Source organism: Mauremys mutica, unplaced genomic scaffold, assembly GCF_020497125.1.
Source record: "Mauremys mutica isolate MM-2020 ecotype Southern unplaced genomic scaffold, ASM2049712v1 000524F_np12_subseq_200237:301267_obj, whole genome shotgun sequence".
In the NCBI taxonomy this organism is placed as follows: domain Eukaryota; kingdom Metazoa; phylum Chordata; order Testudines; family Geoemydidae; genus Mauremys; species Mauremys mutica.
The window spans coordinates 1-16,585 of record NW_025422993.1 but is presented as its reverse complement, the minus strand read 5'-3'; the positions used below and the strand labels follow the sequence as shown (position 1 = coordinate 16,585).

Genomic DNA, 16,585 nt, shown 5'->3' with positions numbered 1-16,585 from the left:
AGGAGGCTCTTACCTTCTAAACAGGGACGGTTGTTTTCTAGTAAAATCACTAAAAGGGAAGGAGAAAACTCGAAAGAGGTTCCTCCTGGCGCTCACTTCCGTGAACCCGAATACTCTCTCAGTCCTCAAAGAGAGACTTGGAGAAGGAGACTTGCTGCAGCAAAGCCACAGGGGTCTCTGAGGTTTCCCTGGCCCCTCGTCCCTGTCCTGCCTGCCTGATGTCAGCATCTCTCTGTGAGGTCATCACCTCCCCCCCACCACCTTGGACCAATAGGCTGAGGTCTTGCAAAAAGCCTTTGTGATGTCACTGCCGCACCCCTCCCTTGCTGGGCTAATGTCCTGCCCCTGGCCAGGCACTGTGGAGCTTTGAGCTACTCCCTGTGGATCACCCCACTCAAGGAGCGTTCGTTCTAGGCAGCAAGCCGGCTAGACAGGGAAACATCAGACGCTGCCTTAGTTGTAATATGAATTTGTCTCTTTTCACCTTCCAGCCATGGGGTCTTGTTAGGCCTTTCTCTGCTCGATTCAAGAGCCCTTTAATATCCAATCTTTTCTCTCCATTAAGGCCCTTCAACACTTCAATGAAGTCACCTTTCAATCTTCTTTTGATCAGATAAACAGGTTGAGCTCTTTCAATAGCTCCCTAGAAGGCATTTTCCTCCAGACCTCACAACATTTGTTGGCTCTTTCTGCCCCAGCTCCAATTTCACAACATCTTTTTCAAATGAGGACACCAAAGCTGAAGGCAGTATTCCAGTATCAGTCTCACTGATGCCGTGTCACCTCCTGTGACGTTATTGACATAATCTGTAACTGTATAGATCACCGTTGCGACCGCTGTTCTATATTTGCAGCCAATATTGTAGAAAGGTGTCGTGCAAGGGGTCTATGGAGAGGTTCTGATTGGCTGATTATAATGATGCTATCTCTAGATGTGTATCATTTTTTTAGTTGACGTTATGAATATTGGCTCTATGCTGCCCATATTTCAATCTTGTGCTCTGCTTCCGGTGTCAGTTCTGTTTAGCCTGCTTGATGGCCCATTAAGGACCATCAGCTATACAATCGCCCCATTGAGAGAAGGCAGATACGCCTTGTGACTCAGCAAGGTAGCAGGGACCTGCCTATGGAGAGAACTCTAAGGTTTTTCTATGCCACGTGCTGGATAGAGTGTCCTTGGGACAAAGAAAGCAAAGACCACATGGCAAGAGACTATAAAAGGCTGATGCCTCGTCTCCATCTTGTCTTCAATCCTGCTTCATACCTCTGGAGGGACTTTGCTACAAACTGAAGCTCTGTACATAGGACTGAATGACCCATCCCAACTTTGAATAGACTCCAGAGACTTGATTTGAACCTGCAGTTTATTCCATTACTGCTACAAGCCTGAACCAAGAACTTTCCCATTACTGTATGTGAAGGGTTAAAATCCATGTGCATGTTATATAACAACCTGGTCTATGGATTGTGCCAGCTCTTTTCCAGACCCGAAGTCCAGACTATGGTCTAGCCCACTATGACTGTTTTGATGGTTTAAATTACACTCACAGGCACTGAGGATAGAGTTACTGAAAGTTTGGGAGTTAGGAGCTGATAGGTCAGTGGTCCAGTCCCCTCAAAGATGACCCCGACCCTCTGGGACAGGGGCAGGTCTGAGCTCTCACACCAAATGCTCATTGTGGCTGCCAGAATCTGTGGGCAGCGCATTTAGTTTACACCAAGGGTTCAGTCCTGCTTCGTGCACCATGTGTGAGAGTGAAAATCCTAAACCGCCCTATGAAATAACAAAAGCAGCAGGATGTGTTATTGTCCCTGCCCCAAAGCAGACAGACCGATGGAGAAATGCCATGAGTCCAGGGTAATACTCCCCTGCCGTTCTACTTTTTTTTTTTTTTTAACTCCCTCCCAGCCTTATGGGGTCTCAGAGCCCGGTATTGAGCCTGAGCCAAGATATCTACACTGCTTCATACCTCTGGAGGGACTTTGCTACAAACTGAAGCTCTGTACATAGGACTGAATGACCCATCCCAACTTTGAATAGACTCCAGAGACTTGATTTGAACCTGCAGTTTATTCCATCACTGCTACAAGCCTGAACCAAGAACTTTGCCATTACTGTATGTGAAGGGTTCAAATCCATGTGCATTTTATATAACAACCTGGTCTATGGATTGTGCCAGTTCTTTTCCAGACCCAAAGTCCAGAGTATGGTCAAGGACCAGAGGCCTAGCAAATAGTGACCAGCTAAGAGAAAGCTGGGGTAAACAGAAAGCCTTGCTTGCTAAGATAGGCCTAGTCAGCAAATTGCCAGGTGTTGGAGCTTAGAACTAAATGATTGTGTGTTATTCAGAACTGCAGACTGAACAAAGAATCCCTATTGTGTTTGTTTCTTCTCTAGGGAGACATTCTTCCCACAGATCCAACCTTGAGTTTATGAAAAGTTGGCATGTCAGTATAAGATATGGCGTCCTTCCACCTCCCTTCCAAGGGACCAATGCCTGCCTTAAGACACACAGAAAACAATCTTTATTGCCATATACTTTCACTCTTTCTTTGCTTTAACCCCTAGGAATGTACCTGTTGGACAATCAAAGGAGTTGCTCCATTCCTATGGATCCCAAATCAGAATTCAACATATATATTTTATACTAACAACATTTTATCAAAGTATTAATGAAATGTTAACTTGCTAACTTGAGACCATGGGTGGAGACATTATCTAATCTGTTAATCATTGGCTAATGTGCTTATCCTGTCTTGCAAAACCCATCCCAGGGTGTGGAACTGCCTAGCCTGTCACTTTCCCCCGCCCGTGGAAAATCTATATATTCTATTGTAATTAATTAATTAACAGTGTCTCTGAGCCTAATAAGCCCACTCCGCCAGCACTGTGTGTAATAAAGTCCTATTCTTGACCTCTACACATTGGAGATTTATGTCCTTCACAGACACCTGCTGAATAAAGAGGAGATTCAGCATCCAGCTTGGCTGAATGTGTCTCCTCTCCCCACAGCTTGGTGATTTTTGAGGAAATGGAGAAGACTGCCTTTGCCTAGATGTACATCGCTTGCAAAAGAAACAGGTCTTTTTGGTGACAAGTGTTGAAAGGAGTCATTAGACAAATGTGGAGACAGGAAAAATGTCCCCCAATTGAACTGGCATCTGTGGATGCTGAAGCCACAACACAGAGCGCTAAACACTATATGAGAACCGGGTGGTGTCAGAAGAGTCTCTACCAAAGCCTTTTCCCACCAGCAGGGGCCTCTCTGTGCACAGAACTCCTGGTAGCGTGATGGCTGCAGGCAGTGGAGAACTCCATTTTGGCATCTCTTTTGTGGTGAACATCTGCAGTGGCTATTAAAAGGTCTCTAGATAGTGATCTTTGGGAAGAGCTGGCTGAAGAACCTTCCTACTAACCAGGAGAGCCTGGCTTGGCCCGACAGTTCTTCCCTGCTGAACCTAGTGTGTCTGTTGGCTCCTTTTTTTGTATCTCTTTTCAGAAAAAGAAAATACCTGTCAGCAGAATCCTTCTAAGTGCTTGTTCAAGACAGAGAGAGCCTTCCTTGCGGCTAAGTCTTGGTGCCATGGGGCATGCCTCACTGCAGCACCTCCTGCTGACCATCCTAGCAATTAGCTCTGGTTCACCGGTGCGCCTTCATCTAGTAGCGTCTGGCCACCATCTGTTCTATCATTAGGACCCATGTTGCTCTCAGGACTTCAGTGTCCTCTTATGGACACAGCCCTCTGGCTGTGCCCCACTCAGTTCTCCCCCCCTGCTGTGAGGGGGGGATGTCCTCTACCCAGACACTTGCCTCAGTGGCCGGCTGCAGTCCAGGGTGTAGCTACCTGTGTCAGTGGCTACTGAGGCAAAAGGTGTGAACCTCCAACCCTGCCATCTGTTTCCCTGGACCATTTCCCAACAGACCTAGAACCTTCCTCCACCTTTGTATCAGGGCCTTAGTCTGGCAGTAGTCAGCCAGGAGGTCACTCATGCACCCCTTACCCCAGCACTACTCTGATCATAGTGCCCTCCCTGCTTGCTTCCTTCCTTCCTTCACAGAAGCCAATCCTCCCTCCTCAAACTCCAAGGAGTGACTAACTCTTGCTGTGCTGAGCAGCTCTTTATATATGGGCTGCTCCAGCAAGCCTTCTCCTGATTGGCTCTCCCAATAAGCCCTTTCTTGATAGGCTGGGTTCTGCACAGCCTCTTCAAGGCTGCCTTAATCTTTCTCCTGCTTGTTTGGGGCAGACAGCCCACCACACGTGGAAAGTGGCAAATGAGAAGTCTGGAGCTGAAGGAAAGGTTACCATGACTCAGAACTGAGCCGAGGTTGCTGTGACTGAAACACAGATCACTAACCATTATATGATCACAGTGACTGGTGGGAGAGGCACATGTTAGAAGCCCTCTGTCTACTCAGCTTTGGCTTTCTGTGCACAGAAAGCCAGACACCTCAAGGTCTGCAAGTCTTGAGGGAAATGGGGAACGTCTGTACTTTAGAATTTGCAGGTGTTGACTTGAACCATCAAATGAAACAGTTGCAAATACCTTCTTCAGGCAGGCACCATGGCTTAGCTGGCTAAAGCACCTGTCTAGTAAACAGGAGATCCTGGGTTCAACTCCCAGTGGTGCCTTGGTGTATGGCTTTTGTCTCCTCTGCTCACATTTTCCTGTGTCTTCCTAGGAAACAGAAGAGGCCTCCCTTGGTATCCAAGTCATTGCTTGCTAAGGAAAAGGCTTCTTTGGAGAGAAGCATTGGAAACAATCAAATCACAAACCTGGAGTTGATGAAAACGCTGCTATGATTGGCATTGGCATGGCGGTTGCTTCGACTGCAATTGCTGCAACACGAGAGCCTGCGCCACACATCCTTGTGATTCCCTGGAGATGTTCACACACAGATGTCATGTCACCTTCCTTTTGATTGTCATTGAAAAATGGAGCAGTTGGGAGAAAAGTCCCAGAGAGTCGCACCGTGGCTAAGCTGGGTGACTCACCTGCCAGGTAAAGTGGAGTTAGGGATGCAGCTCCCAGTAGTGCCTTAACAAATGTGTCTGCTCTTCCCACCTTTTGGTGAATCTTTTGCGGAAACAGAGAAGACTGCCTCTGCCTTGCAATGCAAAGGCTTGCAAAAGAAACCAGTTGTTTTTTCTGACAAGTGTCAGAAGGAGGCACATAAGAAATGTGGAGACAAGGAAAAGGTCATCGTAACTCAACATGCATCCATGGCTCTTGAGGCCAGAACGCAGAGCACTAAGCACTGGATGACCACAGCAAAATCTAAACTTTACACCTTATTACACTAGGCAGTAGTTAGGTCAAGCAATTTTCTCATCCTACTGGATGTTACCGTCCTTAATACATAGAATTCCCCCTAAAACCTGGATTACTGTCCTCAGATGACCTTCATTTTCTCAGGATTCCTGCTGCTTCCAGCATAGATGGAGGAGGAGACAGGCAAAAACATTATGCCACAGTCTCCTATTTTATATCCTTAGTTCAAGTGTCTAGAAGACACTTGCCCAGACGTGTCCGGGTGGGCTCTGCTGAGTCACTAGGTTGGGGAATCCTCCTGGTGTGGTCTTGTGCAACTGAGTCATAGACTTGAGCGGTCCCCACAGTGTTGTGTTTGGGCATCTGTCACTGAATTGGAAATCCCTTAATTACAATTCCTCTGCTGATTCATGGCTGTTGAACACCCTCCTCGGCAGGGGTCACTAGCAAAATTATAGCCTATTTCAGTAACAACCATACAGCAAAATGCATAACTTCACACACCCTCATGCTATACATATTTGGACAGAATAACCGATTTCAGCAGATCATGACTTTTCATATGATAACTTACATGGAATGGTTTGTAGGACATATCACAGCCATATATGAATGATGACTATGTGAGCTACAGGGAGCTATTTTGAAGTACATCATGTCACAAAAGCCTCTAGAGACTGGCCTTTGGGAAGAGCTGGCTGAAGAGCCTTCTGAGTAACTGAAAGATCCAGGCTTGGCCCTGCCAGTTTGTGCTTGCGAACTAAACTTGTCCGTTGGGCTCCCTTTTTTGTGTCTCTTTCACAGAAACAGAGCAGAAGTTCTTGGCCAATCCTTGAAAGTGCTTGTTCAAGACACAGAGAGCCTCTGTGCTGGGGCAGGGGTGGGGGTGCAGGAGGTGGTCGGGGGTGGAGGTGCTTACCTCGGGCAGCACAGCTCCCAAAGTGACTGGCACACACTCCCCTCCGGCAGTGGCTCCTAGGCAGTGGGATACGGGGGCGGGTCAGCTGTGGCGTTTGCACTCAGGGCTGCAGGGATATGCCAGCCACTTCCAGGAGCAGTGTGGCAGGGAGGGAGGGGGCAGAGTGGGCAGGGAGCCGCCTTAGCGCTGCTGGCACATCTCCGTGTGTCACTTGGGGAGGCATCAGGTCTCTGTGGGCTGCCTGGGGCAGGGGCAGTGGCCGAGGGGGCTCGGGTCACCCCTTTGCCTCCTCTCTCCAGGCTCCCAGCCCATCTTGCCGGCCGACAGGGATTTTAGGGTGCAGCAGCGCAGGGAGCAGGAAGGGCGAACCACAGCGGCTGCCTCCCCCACATGCAGGAAAATGGCTTGACCTGCTGGCCCCACGGACTAAGGCCTCCAGCTTGCCCCATTTGACCCAATGGGTTGATCTTGTGGCCAGAATTATTTGCAGTCGGGATTTCCCCCAACAGTGCCCCACAGGGGTCCAGGGTCAGCTCCAGCACAGGCCACACAGGAAGGCTTAATGCTCGAGCTGCAGCACATGCTGGGCAGGCTTAAGGCCGGGCTCCCCATGGCAGGAGAGAAGAAGACGACTTGGCCCTTGGAGGGGCGGGCTGGGGCTTCCTGGATCCCATTTGCTCACAGCCAGCGCCCTGCCCCCACTCCCATGTCATCAATGGTGCCCCCAGGTCAGCCAGAATGGAGCAGCGGTTTTCACTGCACCAAGTCCACTTATGGCTTACAGGCAACTCCCAGACCCACCACAGCCCACCATGTCAGCCAGAAAGGAGCCCACTCAGCCTCGCCATTGCTGCTTTTCCTTCCCCCCAGAACCCTGCTTCTCCTGGGCTGCAAGGAGCCATCCCTGGGAAGCCAAGAGGCAGGCACAGGATTCTGCCTCCCAGCAGCCAACCGCACCTCCCCCGGCTTTGCAGAACGAATGGTGACGCTCTACTAACCCCACTTAGCCGCAATGATGTGCTTACTTTCTGCCCTGCCTTTCTCAGCTCGACTTTCCTCTTTTCCCCCATTCCTGCCTCACTTCCTCCTTTGGCAAGTCACGCAGAGGAGGCCAGCAGGAAGAGCCGGCCTCCACCGGCCAACCTCCAACAGCAGAGGAGGCCAAGCCACAAGCCTCCAAAAGGTGACACGCTGCACTCCTCTAGGTTCTCCAGCCTGCTGCCAAGGTGCTTTCTCCACTGCTGTCAGCACCCTCTGTCATGTGGGGGTTGGAGTTATCCCAGGGACAGGCCAATAGGAGAAGGAGGAGGCCTTCCTGAACAGCAAGGTGATCTGGGAAAAGGAAGCCAGCATGTTTCTGCACCAGGGACCTTTTGTGTGTTAGGCAAATGCGATAACCACTACACTACAGAAACTCCATCTACTTGGTTGTTGCTCACCCTGGCACAGATCGATGGACAAACTTGGAGAAAGTGGTGACAACCCTTCAATAGGTCAGCTGGCAGAGCAGAGGACTGGAGCGGGCACTCAGGAAATCGTCCTTACGTCGCCCTTGTGACTCCAGCTTGAGGGAGAGCTTCTTTTTCTTCCCCTTGCTGACAAAGAGCAAGAGAAGAATGAAAGGTCAGGTGGGCCAACTCGGTGCAGAAGCCCATGCTGTCTTTTCCTGCTGCATAGCCTGAAATGAGGGACTCATGGGAGTTAAAGGAACTGCTGCACTTTCAGAAAACATCCCACCCGTGCACACAGGGGGACAGAAGAGCCTGTTAGTCTAGCACGCTCCCAACTGAACTACTTCAGCAGCTGCTCGGTTTCTTTTTGGCCTCCTGCTTTTCTGTCTGGGATGTTGTTGTCAGCTGTGGCAGAGAAAAAGGACGTCTTTGCGAGCAGCCCATGAAGACAAGATTCACTTTTGCCTTCCTTGCTCGGCTTTACTTGCTTCCTCGCCCTATTCCTGCCTTAGTTCCTGGGTTTCCTGAAGGCGACGGGGGGCCAGCAGTACCAGGAGGAAGTTGGGCAGCTAGACCCTGGTGGCAAAAGTCCTGCCGCCACTTGCCACCCCACTCTCTTCTCCCAGCGTCACATATTGGCCACCAGAGACTTGGGGCCCAGCAGCGCAACGGAAGGCAGTGGACAGAGCCATCCTCGCCTTGAAGCTCCGGCTCATTAAACCACATCTTCAGTCGCTGATGGCCAATGAGAGACCGACATCGCTTGCTATTTTAGCACTTGGAAATGCCATTGGCCAATCTTTGGATCTCTGTAATGCTGCGCTTCAGTTCATGGGGGAAAGGCGAGAGAAGCGACCTTTCAACTAAAGGCCTGGGGTTAACATCCTAACGCTGTCTGTCTCCGACTGTAACACTATTTAATACTGGCCCACCCTGTGCTGGTGAGTGCTCCATTGATAGATGTTAGTACATTTCAGTTACTGTCAAAATTAAAAAGTTTCTATATGCTTAAAGAAAATGCATTTGTTTATTTGCTTATATATGGCATGAATAAATACAGGTTTACAGAACCTAGCCTGCAAATTTATCATCTTATATGACAGAGAAAATCATGCGTCTAAATTGTGCGTCAAAATCATGAGCTGAGCTACAAATGCAATGAAAAATAAGATATTCAAAATTTTAACATGGCGGGGGGCACCGAAGACACGTCTTGCCTGGGTGAGGCACTTGGTCTAGGGGAGGCCCTGTCAGGGAGAACAGGAGTTAGTCTCACACGCCTATTTCCAGGCTGTAATCTGTGGGCACCCTGCTCTGGGGGAGGGATCGCGGCAGCCCAGACTCAGGGCTGGAACAGGCCCCAGATTGAGGGGGTGGCTGCAGGGTTTGCAGCACTCTGATGTCTCAGACAATGTGTCTCCCCAAAGCCTCAGATCTGCGTCCCCAGAAGGCTCCTGCGCTGCCTCTGCTGCTTTCACAGTCTATAGCAAGGAGCAGCAGCAAGGGTCAGGGATGAGCCATAGGCACTAGGTGGGGGGCAGAGGCTTCAGGAGCCCAGAGTGTTTGCCTGTCTGGGCATTTTGGCTGAGACCTGTGGAAGCAGGGAAAGAATTAATAAGGATTTGAAGGGGATTTTAATGCATGTTAGTCAGTTAGCAAGAGTCAGGCCATACTGTAACCCTAATGACGTGAGACTTGTAGAAGCAAGGATAGTGCGAAGCGAGAGGACAAGAACTGTGTACAAAGTTATTACGACCTTGCAACAGTCTAACCAAATATGCAGGCTTGCTTTTCTTAGGAATGAGACAAATAAGATAGCAGAAAGGCTTATGTATAAACAAAATGTATTTGTTGCTTTTTACCATCTGTATTATTGCTAGAAATTGTCTGTAACAAAGGTATAAAGGCTTGCTGTGATTGTTTACCAGTTGAGAGACCTGTCCAGGACTGGGGCGACCCTGTGTCCTATGGCACTCACTCCCTCCATTGTAATTACTGGAGAAATAATAAAGTATTTGATTTTGCTGCACCCAAACAAAAAGCGAGAACTGAGTTTTTCTCCGACAGACCTCAGGGACACATTGTGAGGCAGAATCCCAGGCATCTTATGAAAGGAGCATAAGGACATAAGGACGTAGGAACGGCCAGACTGGGTCAGACTGTGTCCATCTAGCCCAGTATCCTGTCTTCCCATAGTGGCCAAAGCCAGGTGCCCCAGAGGGGAATGAACAGAACAGGGAATCACCAAGTGACCCATCCCCTGTCACCTATTCCCAGCTCCTGGCAAACAGAGACTAGGGACACCATCCCTGCCCATCCTGGCTCAGAGCATGTCCTCCATGAATCGATTTAGCTCTTTTTTTGAACCCTGTTATAGTCTTGGCCTTCACAACCTCCTCTGGCAAGGAGTTCCGCAGGTTGACTGTGCGTTGTGTGAAAAAATACTTCCTTTTGTTTGTTTTAAACGGGCTGCCTATTAATTTCATTTGGTGACCCCTAGTTCTTGTGTTATGAGAAGGAATAAGTAACACTCCTTATTTACTTTCCCCACACCAGTCATGATTTTATAGACCTCTAGCATATTTCCCCTTAGTCATCTTTTCTCCAAGCTGAAAAGTCCCAGTCTTATTATTCTCTCCTCATATGGCAGACACTCCATACCCATTTCTGAACCTTTTCCAATTCCAATACATCTTTTTTAAGATGGAGCGACCATATCTGCATGCAGTATTCAAGATATGGGCGTACCATGGATTTATACAGTGGCAATAAGATTTTCTCTCTTATTCTCTATCCCTTTCTTAATGATTCCCAACATTCTGTTCGCTTTTTGCCTGCCACTGCACATTGAGTGGATGTTTGCAGAGAACTATCCACAGTGACTCCAAGATCTCTCACTTGAGTTGGAACAGCTATTTTACATCCCATCATTTTCTATGTAGAGTTGGGATTATGTTTGCCAATGTGCATCACTTTGCATTTATCAACATTGAATTTCATTTGCCATTTTGTTGCCCTTTCACCTAGTTTTGTGAAATCTCTTTTTAGCTCCTCACAGTCTGCTTTGGACTTAACTATCCTCTGTAGTTTTGGATCATCCGCACATTTTGTCACCTCGGTGTTCAGCAGATCGTTTATGAAGATGTTGACTAGTCCCAGTACAGACACCACTAGTTACCTGTTTGCATCCTGAAAACTGTCCATTTATTCCTACCCTTTGTTTCCTGGCTTTTAACCAGTTATTGATCCACGTGAGGACCTTCCGGAGGTGAACGTAAGCTGGTACATTCCGGTATGGGGTACTGGCAAGAGCGGGTACGCTGTGCCAGCCCGGCCCGGCTTCCCCAGGCTGGTGATATAAAGGGCCCAGGGCTCCCTGCAGCCTCCCAAGCTCCCCTGGCGGAGCCCCGGGGAGCAAATCACTGCCCTGGAACGCTGCTCTCTCCCGCGCTACGAACACAGAGCAGGGGCGGCGGGAGCTTCCTTACAGTGGGGGGTCACTATTGTCTGAACTGTGGCACTCCCATGACACCCCTTCCCCAAGGACCCACACTCACACTACCTCTCCCCCCGAGGCCAAACCCACAGAATGCCTCTCCCCCCCCCAAGACTCCCCCTTTCCCCCTCCATCATTTGTCCTAACAGCCAGTTAAGAGTGGTGGGGCCACAGCCCTCTAAACCCCCTGTTCCCGCACCCCTGACACAGAGCTAAGCAGCAGCGGTGTGTGTGTGCGTGTGACAGAGGCTGCTGTGCTGAGCCAGTGAGGGAAGCGGGGGCTGATGTTGGGGCTGCCCCCTCCCCCTGCCTCAGGCCTGGTTGCTTGCAGCAGCTGTCTGAACATAGAGACAGTGTGCGACACACTCCCTCTCCCCACACACACACTCCCTCTCCCCACACACACACAGTCTCTACCCCGCCATGCACACCGCAGTTGAAAAGCAGCTGGCAATCTAGTAAGATGCCCGTGGAATGGTGGGAGTGAGAAACCTGCATCATGTGATGCTGTACCAGCCCATGAGGCATTGCAAACCCTTCCCAAAGCACCCTGCAGCCAGTTACACAGCTACCCACAGTGCACTGCTCTCTGTGGCCATCCAAGATTCTAGCGTGGATGTGCTCTGGTGACACAAGGGGCATAGTGTGGACATGCAGCAGCTGTTTAATTAAAACACTTTAAAGCCGCATTACCCAATAGTGTAGACACAGCTTGAGAGTGAGACAAGACCCAGCTCTCTTGAAACTGAAGAATTACAACTTTCTCCGTAGTTGGCAGGATTTGAACCTGCGCAGTGAGACCCCAATGGATTTCTAATCTACCACCTTAACCACTCAGCCACAACTATTTGGTTGAGATGTGTCTTTCACTGCACTCTAGTTCTGTTCTAACTGAGTGATCAATTCCAGTTGTTTCCTCAGACCAGCTCCCCCAGCACACACACTGCTGTGCCATTGTGTAAGTGTGTCCATGGCTGAACTGCAAGAATTCCCGCTCATTTCCCTTCTGGCTGGAGCATGAGGAGAGTGTGTTTGTGGTCAATGACGTTGCTGTAGATTGTTGTCCATTTCCTGCCTTGATCATTCAGACAGTCCCTTTCCTGCCATATCCACAGCACATCAGTGATTGCAATAGCAGGGGGCAGGTTTTCTCTGGGGCACTGAGATTTGTCAGGGGGTTGGTGGCTCCTTTCTTTCCTCACCCTGGAGTAAACTCAGCTTTTTATTCCATCCTTGATGTTTCATGGAATAACAACAGACGACCGAGGAAAGAGGTGGACAGGGCGGGTCTCAGGGGAGGGGCAGAGAGGTGGGGGCGGTGGGCAGGGCGGGTCTCAGGGGAGGGGCAGAGAGGTGGGGGCGGTGGGCAGGGCGGGTCTCAGGGGAGGGGCAGAGAGGTGGGGGCGGTGGGCAGGGCGGGTCTCAGGGGAGGGGCAGAGAGGTGGGGGCGGTGGGCAGGGCGGGTCTCAGGGGAGGGGCAGAGAGGTGGGGGCGGTGGGCAGGGCGGGTCTCAGGGGAGGGGCAGAGAGGTGGGGGCGGTGGGCAGGGAGGGTCTCGGGAGGGGCAGAGAGGTGGGGGCGGTGGGCAGGGCGGGTCTCAGGGGAGGGGCAGAGAGGTGGGGGCGGTGGGCAGGGCGGGTCTCAGGGGAGGGGCAGAGAGGTGGGGGCGGTGGGCAGGGCTGGTCTCAGGGGAGGGGCAGAGAGGTGGGGGCAGCAGGCAGGCCTTGGGGTAGGGGGAGAGGCACCAGGAGGCCTTCAGGGAGGAGAGGAGCGAGCGGAAGGTGGACCAGCAGGCCTCAGCCACAGTGGAAGAGCGGGGGTCGGAAGTGGCCAATGGGAGTGAGGGCGGAGCACAGGTGGGGCCTCGGAGGGAGGAGAACGAGGGAAGGGGGTGGAGTGGGCAGGGCCGCCCAGAGGATTCAGGGGGCCTGGGGCAAAACAATTTTGGGGGCCCCTTCCATAAAAAAAAGTTGCAATACTCTAGAATCCTGTATTCAGATGGGGGCCCTGCAGGGCCTGGGGCAAATTGCCCCACCTGCCCCCCCTCTGGGCGGCCCTGCCCTCAGCCTCCCCTCGTAAGTCCCCTGCCCCCTAATCATTTTTGTTGCCCTCCCCTAGACTCTCTCCAATTTGTTTCTGTAGTGGGGGGGGGTGAAAACTGGACGCAATGCTCCAGATGTGGCCTCACCAGTGCCAAATAGAAGGGAATAATCACTTCCCCCGATCTGCCGGCAATGCTCCTACTAATCCAGCCAATACGACCAGGTACCCAAATTGAATGCAGACCCAGCAATATTTGATAAATTGGTTACTGTCCATTCAGGAGGTTATTTCCCACCTATTCATAAATAATGAAGATGCTATAATCGGAGGGGAGAGAGCTGTCCCGTCCGTGTAGTTAATCCATCTCCCCGAGAGGTGGTAGCTATGTCACTGGGGGAAGCTATGTGGGTGGGTGTGCAAGCTGTGGTGTTTACATGGATCTATAAGTTTAATCAAACCCCATTTTTAAAAGCACTGTGGTCTGGGAACAGAACAGATCGCTGAGGCAGGGCCTGTCCTTCAAAATCTTTAAGATCTCTGACTTACCTACACAGCAGGCATGGGGGTATAGCTCAGTGGTAGAGTGTTTGACTGCAGTTCAAGTGGTCCTTGGTTCAAATCCAAGTGCCCCCTTACAAACCTCTTCCTTCAACAAAAATAATGGCATTTCCATTATGTTCAGGAGTTCCACTGAATAGGGATCCCTGAAATGAATGGAAACGCTCAATATTTTCCTGTGCAAATGCATAAAAACCTAGCAAACATGTGCCTTCACTGAAATCAGTTCCAATCCTCTAAAGGATTAAAGAATCCTTATTCAGGTTGCAGGAAAAAAACATCCTGATGTGTAGAAAGAATAGTAAATATGGCAGGCGACAAGCTAGCCTTAACAGTGAAATCCTTGCTGATCTTAAACACAAAAAAGAAGCTTACAAGAAGTGGAAGACAGGACAAATGACCAGGGAGGAGTATAAAAATATTGCTCAGGCATGCAGGAGTGAAATCAGGAAGGCCAAATCACACTTGGAGTTGCATCTAGCAAGAGATGTTAAGAGTAACAAGAAGGGTTTCTTCAGGTATGTTAGCAACATGAAGAAAGTCAAGGAAAGTGTGGGCCCCTTACTGAATGAGGGAGGTAACTTAGTGGACAGAGGATGTGGAAAAAGCTAATGTACTCAATGCTTTTTTTTGCCTCTGTCTTCACAAACAAGGTCAGCTCCCAGACTGCTGCACTGGGCAGCACAGCATGGGGAGAAGGTGACCAGCCCTCTGTGGAGAAAGAAGTGGTTCAGGACTGTTTAGAAAAACTGGATGAGCACAAGTCCATGGGGCCGGATGCGCTGCATCCGAGGGTGCTAAAGGAGTTGGCGGATGTGGTTGCAGAGCCATTGGCCATTATCTTTGAAAACTCATGGCGATTGGGGGAGGCCCTGGATGACTGGAAAAAGGCTACTGTAGTGCCCATCTTTAAAAAAGGGAAGAAGGAGGAACCGGAGAACTACAGGTCAGTCAGCCTCACCTCAGTCCCTGGAAAAATTATGGAGCATGTCCTCAAGGAATCAATTCTGAAGCACTTAGAGGAGAGGAAAGTGATCAGGAACAGTCAGCATGGATGCACCAAGGGCAAGTCATGCCTGACTAACCTAATTGCCTTCTATGAGGAGATAACCGGCTCTGTGGATGAGGGGAAAGCAGTGGATGTGCTATTTCTGGACTTTAGCAAAGCTTTTAATACAGTCTCCCACAGTATTCTTGCCAGCAAGTTAAAGAAGTCTGGGCTGGATGAATGGACTATAAGGTGGATAGAAACCTGGCTAGATCGTCGGGCTCAACAGGTAGTGATCAATGGTTCCATGTCTAGTTGGCAGCTGGTATCAAGTGGAGTGCCCCAAGGGTCGGTGCTGGGGCCGGTTTTGTTTAATATCTTCATTAATGATTAGGAGGATGGCGTGGACTGCACCCTCAGCAAGTTTGCAGATGACACTAAACTGGGAGGAGTGGTAGATACGCTGGAGGGTAGGGATAGGATACAGAGGGACCTAGACAAATTAGAGGACTGGGCCAAAAGAAACCTGATGAGGTTCAACAAGGACAAATGCCCTTAGGACGGAAGAATCCCATGCACTGCCACAGACTAGGGACCGAATGGCTAGGAAGCAGTTCTGCAGAAAAGGACCAAGAGGTTACAGTAGACGAGAAGCTGGCTATGAGTCAACAGTGTGCCCTTGTTGCCAAGAAGGCTAACGGCATTTTGGGCTGTATAAATAGGGGCATTGCCAGCAGATCGAGGGACATGATCGTTCCCCTCTATTCGACATTGGTGAGGCCTCATTTGGAGTACTGTGTCCAGTTTTGGGCCCCACACTACAAGAAGGATGTGGAAAAATTGGAAAGAGTCCAGCAGAGGGCAAAAAAATGATTAGGGGGTTGAAGCACATGACTCACGAGGAGAGGCTGAGGAAACTGGGGTTGTTTAGTCTGCAGAAGAGAAGACTGAGGGGGGATTTGATAGCTGCTTTCAACTACCTGAAAGGGGATTCCAAAGAGGCTGGATCTAGACTGTTCTCAGTGGTAGCAGATGACAGAACAAGGAGTAATGGTCTCAAGTTGCAGTTGGGGAGGTTTAGGTTGGATATTAGGAAAAACTTTTTCACTCAGAGAGTGGTGAAGCACTGGAATGGGTTACCTAGGGAGATGGTGGAATCTCCTTCCTTAGAGGTTTTTAAGGTCAGGCTTGACAAAGCCCTGGCTGGGATGATTTAGTTGGGGATTGGTCCTGCTTTGAGCAGTAGATTGGAGTAGATGACCTCCTGAAGTCCCTTCCAACCCTGATATTCTATGATTATATGATTAGATGCTCTAATGGTCTCTTCTGGCCATAATTTCTGAAAATCTGAGTGTAGCATTGGGAGCAGCGTCTGATGTTTTCCTGTCTAGCCGGCTTGCTGCCTAGAACGAACGCTCCTGGAGTGGGGTGATCCACAGGGAGTAGCTCAAACCTCCAAAGTGCCTGGCCAGGGGCAGGACATTAGCCCAGCAAGGGAGGGGTGTGGCAGTGACATCACAAAGGCCTTTTGCAGAACCTCAGCCTATTGGTCCAAGGTGGTGGGGAGGTGGTGACCTCACAGAGAGATGCTGACATCAGCCAGGCAGGACAGGGGCGAGGGGCCAGGGAAACCTCAGAGACCCCTGTGGCTTTGCTTCAGCAAGTCTCCTTCTCCAGGTCTCTCTTTGAGGACTGAGGGAGTATTCGGGTTCACGGACGTGAGCGCCAGGAGGATCCTCTTTTGAGTTTTCTCCTTCCCTTTCATTGATTTTACTAGAAAACAGCCGTCCCTGTTTAGAAGGTAAGAGCCTCCTGGAGGTTTGAAACCTGTTCAGTCTGATCCATCTGGTGAGAGT

The 16,585-nt window shown here is 50.1% G+C and overlaps 2 non-coding genes across 2 annotated transcripts; both read left to right on the top strand.

Moving 5' to 3' along the window:
- Nucleotides 1-4,561: 4,561 nt before the first annotated feature.
- Nucleotides 4,562-4,635, top strand: TRNAT-AGU. The gene has a single exon. It is a non-coding gene; the product is annotated as a tRNA-Thr (tRNA).
- Nucleotides 4,636-13,744: 9,109 nt separating this feature from the next.
- Nucleotides 13,745-13,816, top strand: TRNAC-GCA. Its single transcript has one exon. It is a non-coding gene; the product is annotated as a tRNA-Cys (tRNA).
- Nucleotides 13,817-16,585: the final 2,769 nt, after the last annotated feature.